We start from the raw sequence: 7,885 nt of genomic DNA on the forward strand, positions 1-7,885 counted from the left end.
ATAGGAATGCATTGGCCAGTCTCCAGCCAATCAGCGCTGGCTCTGCCGGAGGAGGCGGAGTCTAAGGTCGGACCTGAATGGAGACTGGTGTGGAGCGATCTTAGACTCCGCCTCCTCCGGCAGAGCCAGCGCTGATTGGCCGAATTCTGAAGACTGGCCAATGCATTCCTATGGGAAAAAGCTTGCAAAAATCGCAAGCTGACAGGGATTTCCATGTAATAAAGTGACTTTTATGCCCCCAGGCATGCTTCCCCTGCTGTCCCAGTGTCATTCCAGGGTGTTGGTATCATTTCCTGGGGTGTCATAGTGGACTTGGTGACCCTCCTGAGACAGATTTGGGTTTCCCCCTTAACGAGTATATGTTCCCCATAGACTATAATGGGGTTCGAAACCTGTTCGAACAGTGAGCGGCTGTTCGAATCAGATTTCGAACTTCGAACATTTGGGTGTTCGCTCATCTCTAGTAATGAGATTCATTTTTGAAGGTGTGTATTGGGGTGAGGGCTTGGACAATAAGACCATTTCGGGTGTCAATCAAATTTGCTTTTTCATCACTCTAGAAATTTGAGTTTCTACACCTGTCCAAAAGGGTCGGAGCAAGTCACATGACCACCAGATGTGTAACATGCTACCCGTCTGTGTCCTACACCTCCAACGCAATTTGGACTCTGCTAGTCCATGGGCATGCAACCATTCAGGGGTTTTGTACCACCTTGCTAGGACCTTAAAGTGAGTCTCTTGCAATCTTACACACCTAGAGAAGCCATGAGAATTTTTCAGAATTAGGTCAGTCTCTGCACTTGTGAATTTTGTGTTTAATTCCTTTTCCCATGAGGAGAGATAAGTGGGTATTAGAGATGAGCGAACAGTAAAATATTCGATGTTCATTATTCGTTACGAATGGCATCTCAATATTCGACTATTCGAACGAATATCGAACCCCATTATAGTCTATGGGAGAAAATTCTTAGTTTCAGGGGATCCTACCATTCGACTCAGGAGGGTCACCAAGTCCACTATTACACCTCAGCAAATGCAAGTGCTTTTGGCTGTTGGACTGAGTAGAGCCTTTCAAATACAGTGCTTTTGGCCCTTGGCGTGAGCAGAGCCTTTAAAAACCAGTGTTTTTGGCCCTTGGAGTGAGTAGAGCCTTGCACCAGCAGTGTTTTTGGCTGTAGGAGTGAGTAGAGCCTTTCAAATACAGTGCTTTTGGCCCTTTGAGTGAGAGGAGCCTTTAAAATACAGTGCTTTTGGCTGTTGGAGTGAGTAGAGCCTTTCAAATACAGTACTTTCGGCCCTTGGCCTGAGCTTAGCCTTTAAAAAGCAGTGTTTTTGGCCCTTGGAGTGAGTAGAGCCTTGCACCAGCAGTGTTTTTGGCTGTAGGAGTGAGTAGAGCCTTTCAAATACAGTGCTTTTGGCCCTTTGAGTGAGTGGAGCCTTTAAAATACAGTGCTTTTGGCTGTTGGAGTGAGTAGAGCCTTTAAAATACAGTGCTTTTGGCCCTTGGCGTGAGTAGAGCCTTTAAAAAGCAGTGCTTTTGGCTGTTGGAGTGAGTAGAGCCTTTAAAATACAGTGCTTTTGGCCCTTTGAGTGAGTGGAGCCTTTAAAATACAGTGCTTTTGGCTGTTGGAGTGAGTAGAGCCTTTCAAATACAGTGCTTTCGGCCCTTGGCCTGAGCTTAGCCTTTAAAAAGCAGTGTTTTTGGCCCTTGGAGTGCGTAGAGCCTTGCACCAGCAGTGTTTTTGGCTGTTAGAGTAAGTAGAGCCTTTAAAATACAGTGCTTTTGGCTGTTGGAGTGAGTAGAGCCTTTAAAATACAGTGCTTTTGGCTGTTGGAGTGAGTAGAGCCTTTAAAATACAGTGCTTTTGGCTGTTGGAGTGAGTAGAGCCTTTAAAATACAGTGCTTTTGGCTGTTGGAATGAGTGGAGCCTTTAAAAAGCAGTGCTTTTGGCCCTTGGAGTGAGTGGAGCCTTTAAAATACAGTGCTTTTGGCTGTTGGAGTGAGAAGAGCCTTTAAAATGCAGTGCTTTTGGCTGTTGGAGTGAGTAGAGCCTTTAAAATGCAGTGCTTTTGGCTGTTGGAGTGAGTGGAGCCATTAAAATTCAGTGCTTTTGGCTGTTGGAGTGAGTAGAGCCTTTAAAATACAGTGCTTTTGGCCCTTGGCTTGAGTAGAGCTTTTAAAAAGCAGTGATTTTGGCCCTTGGAGTGAGTGGAGCCTTTAAAATACAGTGCTTTTGGTTGTTGGAGTGAGTAGAGCCTTTAAAGTACAGTGGTTTTGGCCCTTGGAGTGAGTGGAGCCTTTAAAATACAGTGCTTTTGGCTGTTGGAGTGAGAAGAGCCTTTAAAATGCAGTGCTTTTGGCTGTTGGAGTGAGAAGAGCCATTAAAATTCAGTGCTTTTGGCTGTTGGAGTGAGTAGAGCCTTTAAAATACAGTGCTTTTGGCCCTTGGAGTGAGTAGAGCCTTTAAACTTCAGTGCTTTTGGCTGTTGGAGTGAGTAGAGCCTTTAGAATGCAGTGCTTCAGGGTGTTGGAGTGAGTGAGCCTTTAAAAAGCAGTGCTTTTTGCTGTTTGAGTGAGTAGAGCCTTTAAAATACAGTGCTTTCGGCTGTTGGAGTGAGTGGAGCCTTTAAAATACAGTGCTTTTGGTTGTTGGAGTGAGTGGAGCCTTTAAAATACAGTGCTTTTGGTTGTTGGAGTGAGTGGAGCCTTTAAAATACAGTGCTTTCGGCTGTTGGAGTGAGTGGAGCCTTTAAAATACAGTGCTTTTGGTTGTTGGAGTGAGTGGAGCCTTTAAAGTACAGTGGTTTTGGCTGTTGGAGTGAGTAGAGCCTTTAAACTTCAGTGCTTTTGGCTGTTTGAGTGAGTAGAGCCTTTAGAATGCAGTGCTTCTGGGTGTTGGAGTGAGTGAGCCTTTAAAAAGCAGTGTTTTTGGCACTTAGAGTGAGTAGAGCCTTGCAAAAGCAGTGATTTTGGCTATTGGAGTAGGTAGATCCTTAAAAATACAGTGCTGTTTGAGTGAGTAGAGCCTTTAAAATACAGTGCTTTTGGCTGTTGGAGTGAGTGGAGCCTTTAAAATGCAGTGCTTTTGGCTGTTGGAGTGAGTGGAGCCATTAAAATGCAGTGCTTTTGGCCCTTGGAGTGAGTGGAGCCTTTAAAATACAGTGCTTTTGGTTGTTGGAGTGAGTAGAGCCTTTTAAGTACAGTGGTTTTGGCTGTTGGAGTGAGTAGAGCCTTTATAATACAGTGCTTTTGGCCATTGGCGTGAGCAGAGCCTTAAAAATGCAGTGTTTTTGGCTGTTGGAGTGAGTAGAGCCTTTATAATACTGTGCTTTTGGCTGTTGGAGTGAGTAGACCCTTTAAAATACAGTGCTTTTGGTCCTTGGCTTGAGTAGAGATTTTAAAAAGCAGTGATTTTGGCCCTTGGAGTGAGTGGAGCCTTTAAAATACAGTGCTTTGGGTTGTTGGAGTGAGTGGAGCCTTTCATATGCAGTGCTTTTTGCTGTTTGAGTGAGTAGAGCCTTTAAAATAGAGTGCTTTAGGCTGTTGGATTGAGTGGAGCCATTAAACTTCAGTGCTTTTGGCTGTTGGAGTGAGTGGAGCCTTTAAAATGCAGTGCTTTTGGCTGTTGGAGTGATTGAGCCTTTAAAAAGCAGTGTTTTTGGCACTGAGAGTGAGTAGAGCCTTGCAAAAGCAGTGTTTTTGGCTGTTGGAGTCGGTAGATCCTTAAAAATACAGTGCTTTTTGCTGTTTGAGTGACTAGAGCCTTTAAAATACAGTGCATTTGGCTGTTGGAGTGAGTAGAGCCTTTAAAATGCAGTGCTGTTGGAGTGAGTAGAGCCTTTCAAATGCAGTGCTTTTTGCTGTTTGAGTGAATGAGCCTTTAAAAAGCAGTGTTTTTGGCACTTAGAGTGAGTAGAGCCTTGCAAAAGCAGTGTTTTTGGCTGTTGAAGTAGGTAGATCCTTAAAAATACAATGCTTTTTGCTGTTTGAGTGAGTAGAGCCTTTAAAATACAGTGCTTTTGGCTGTTGGAATGAGTGGAGCCTTTATAATACAATGCTTTTGGCCCTTGTCATGAGTAGAGCCTTTACAAAGCAGTGCTTTTGGCCCTTGGAGTGAGTGGAGCCATTAAAATTCAGTGCGTTTGGCCCTTGGACTGAGTGGAGCCTTTAAAACACATTGCTTTTGGTTGTTGGAGTGAGTAGAGCCTTTAAAATGCAGTGCTTTTGGCTGTTGGAGTGAGTAGAGCCTTTAAAATACAGTGCTTTTGGCTGTTGGAGTGAGTAGAGCCTTTAAAATACAGTGCTTTTGGCCCTTGGAGTGAGTAGAGCCTTTAAACTTCCGTGCTTTTGGCTGTTGGAGTGAGTAGAGCCTTTAGAATGCAGTGCTTCTGGGTGTTGGAGTGAGTGAGCCTTTAAAAAGCAGTGCTTTTTGCTGTTTGAGTGAGTAGAGCCTTTAAAATACAGTGCTTTCGGCTGTTGGAGTGAGTGGAGCCTTTAAAATACAGTGCTTTTGGTTGTTGGAGTGAGTGGAGCCATTAAAATTCAGTGCTTTTGGCTGTTGGAGTGAGTAGAGCCTTTAAAATACAGTGCATTTGGCTGTTGGAGTGAGTAGAGCCTTTAAACTTCAGTGCTTTTGGCTGTTGTAGTGAGTAGAGCCTTTAAAATACAGTGCTTTCGGCTGTTGGAGTGAGTGGAGCCTATAAAATACAGTGCTTTTGGTTGTTGGAGTGAGTGGAGCCTTTAAAGTACAGTGGTTTTGGCTGTTGGAGTGAGTAGAGCCTTTAGAATGCAGTGCTTCTGGGTGTTGGAGTGAGTGAGCCTTTAAAAAGCAGTGTTTTTGGCACTGAGAGTGAGTAGAGCCTGGCAAAAGCAGTGATTTTGGCTGTTGGAGTTGGTAGATCCTTAAAAATACAGTGCTGTTTGAGTGAGTAGAGCCTTTAAAATACAGTGCTTTTGGCTGTTGGAGTGAGTGGAGCCTTTAAAATGCAGTGCTTTTGGCTGTTGGAGCGAGTGGAGCCATTAAAATGCAGTGCTTTTGGCCCTTGGAGTGAGTGGAACCTTTAAAATACAGTGCTTTTAGTTGTTGGAGTGAGTAGAGCCTTTAAAGTACAGTGGTTTTGGCTGTTGGAGTGAGTAGAGCCTTTATAATACAGTGCTTTTGGCCATTGGCGTGTGCAGAGCCTTTAAAATACAGTGCTTTTGGCTGTTGGAGTGAGTAGAGCCATTAAAATTCAGTGTTTTGGCTGTTGGAGTGAGTATACCCTTTCAAATGCAGTGCTTTTGGCTGTTTGATTGAGTAGAGCCTTTAGAATGCAGTGCTTCTGGGTGTTGGAGTGAGTAGAGCCTTTAAAATACAGTGCTTTTGGCTGTTGGAGTGAGAAGAGCCTTTAAAATGCAGTGCTTTTGGCTGTTGGAGTGAGAAGAGCCTTTAAAATGCAGTGCTTTTGGCTGTTGGAGTGAGTAGAGCCTTTAAAATACAGTGCTTTTGGCCCTTGGCTTGAGTAGAGCTTTTAAAAAGCAGTGATTTTGGCCCTTGGAGTGAGTGAAGCCTTTAAAATACAGTGCTTTTGGTTGTTGGAGTGAGTAGAGCCTTTAAAGTACAGTGGTTTTGGCCCTCGGAGTGAGTGGAGCCTTTAAAATACAGTGATTTTGGTTGTTGGCGTGAGTAGAGCCTTTAAAGTACTGTGGTTTTGGCTGTTGGAGTGAGTAGAGCCTTTAAAATACAGTGCTTTTGGCTGTTGGAATGAGTGGAGCCTTTAAAAAGCAGTGCTTTTGGCCCTTGGAGTGAGTGGAGCCTTTAAAAAGCAGTGCTTTTGGCCCTTGGAGTGAGTGGAGCCTTTAAAATACAGTGCTTTTGGCTGTTGGAGTGAGAAGAGCCTGTAAAATGCAGTGCTTTTGGCTGTTGGAGTGAGTGGAGCCATTAAAATTCAGTGCTTTTGGCTGTTGGAGTGAGTAGAGCCTTTAAAATACAGTGCTTTTGGCCCTTGGAGTGAGTAGAGCCTTTAAACTTCAGTGCTTTTGGCTGTTGGAGTGAGTAGAGCCTTTAGAATGCAGTGCTTCTGAGTGTTGGAGTGCGTGAGCCTTTAAAAAGCAGTGCTTTTTGCTGTTTGAGTGAGTAGAGCCTTTAAAATACAGTGCTTTCGGCTGTTGGAGTGAGTGGAGCCTACAGTGCTTTTGGTTGTTGGAGTGAGTAGAGCCTTTTAAGTACAGTGGTTGTGGCTGTTGGAGTGAGTAGAGCCTTTAAAATACAGTGCTTTTGGCCATTGGCGTGAGCAGAGCCTTAAAAATGCAGTGTTTTTGGCCGTTGGAGTGAGTAGAGCCTTTATAATACTGTGCTTTTGGCTGTTGGAGTGAGTAGACCCTTTAAAATACAGTGCTTTTGGCCCTTGGCTTGAGTAGAGCTTTTAAAAAGCAGTGCTTTTGGCCCTTGGAGTGAGTGGAGCCTTTAAAATAGAAGTGCTTTGGGCTGTTGGAGTGAGTAGACCCTTTAAAATTCAGTGCTTTTGGCTGTTGGAGTGAGTAGAGCCTTTAAAATACAGTGCTTTTGGCCCTTGGCATGAGCAAAGCCTATAAAAAGCTGTGTTTTTGGCTGTTGGAGTGAGTAGAGCCTTTAAAATACAGTGCTTTTGGCTGTTGGAGTGAGTAGACCCTTTAAAATTCAGTGCTTTTGGCTGTTGGAGTGAGTAGAGCCTTTAAAATACAGTGCTTTTGGCCAATGGCGTGAGCAGAGACTTAAAAATGCAGTGTTTTTGGCCGTTGGAGTGAGTAGAGCCTTTAAAATACAGTGCTTTTGGCTGTTGGAATGAGTAGAGCCTTTATAATACAGTGCTTTTGGCTGTTGGAGTGAGTAGACCCTTTAAAATACAGTGCTTTTGGCCCTTGGCTTGAGTAGAGCTTTTAAAAAGCAGTGCTTTTGGCCCTTGGAGTGAGTGGAGCCTTTAAAATACAGTGCTTTGGGTTGTTGGAGTGAGTAGAGCCTTTAAAGTACAGTGGTTTTGGCCCTTGGAGTGAGTGTAGCCTTTAAAATACAGTGATTTTGGTTGTTGGTGTGAGTAGAGCCTTTAAAATACAGTGCTTTTGGATGTTGGAATGAGTGGAGCCTTTAAAAAGCAGTGCTTTTGGCCCTTGGAGTGAGTGGAGCCTTTAAAATACAGTGCTTTTGGCTGTTGGAGTGAGAAGAGCCTTTAAAATGCAGTGCTTTTGGCTGTTGGAGTGAGTAGAGCCTTAAAAATGCAGTTCTTTTGGCTGTTGGAGTAGGTAGATCCTTTAAAATACAGTGATTTTGGCCCTTGGAGTGAGTAGAGCCTTTAAACTTCAGTGCTTTTGGCTGTTGGAGTGAGTAGAGCCTTTAGAATGCAGTGCTTCTGGGTGTTGGAGTGAGTGAGCCTTTAAAAAGCAGTGCTTTTTGCTGTTGGAGTGAGTAGAGCCTTTAGAATGCAGTGCTTTTGGCTGTTGGAGTGAGTGGAGCCATTAAAATTCAGTGCTTTTGGCTGTTGGAGTGAGTAGAGCCTTTAAAATACAGTGCTTTTGGCTGTTGGAGTGAGTAGAGCCTTTAAACTTCAGTGCTTTTGGCTGTTGGAGTGAGTAGAGCCTTTAAAATAAAGTGCTTTTGGTTGTTGGAGTGAGTAGAGCCTTTAAAGTACAATGTTTTTGGCCCTTGGAGTGAGTGGAGCCTTTAAAATACAGTGATTTTGGTTGTTGGCATGAGTAGAGCCTTTAAAGTACAGTGGTTTTGGCTGTTGGAGTGAGTAGAGCCTTTAAAATACAGTGCTTTTGGCTGTTGGAATGAGTGGAGCCTTTAAAAAGCAGTGCTTTTGGCCCTTGGAGTGAGTGGAGCCTTTAAAATACAGTGCTTTTGGCTGTTGGAGTGAGAAGAGCCTTTAA

Source organism: Leptodactylus fuscus, unplaced genomic scaffold (genome assembly GCF_031893055.1).
Source record: "Leptodactylus fuscus isolate aLepFus1 unplaced genomic scaffold, aLepFus1.hap2 HAP2_SCAFFOLD_278, whole genome shotgun sequence".
Classification (NCBI taxonomy): domain Eukaryota; kingdom Metazoa; phylum Chordata; class Amphibia; order Anura; family Leptodactylidae; genus Leptodactylus; species Leptodactylus fuscus.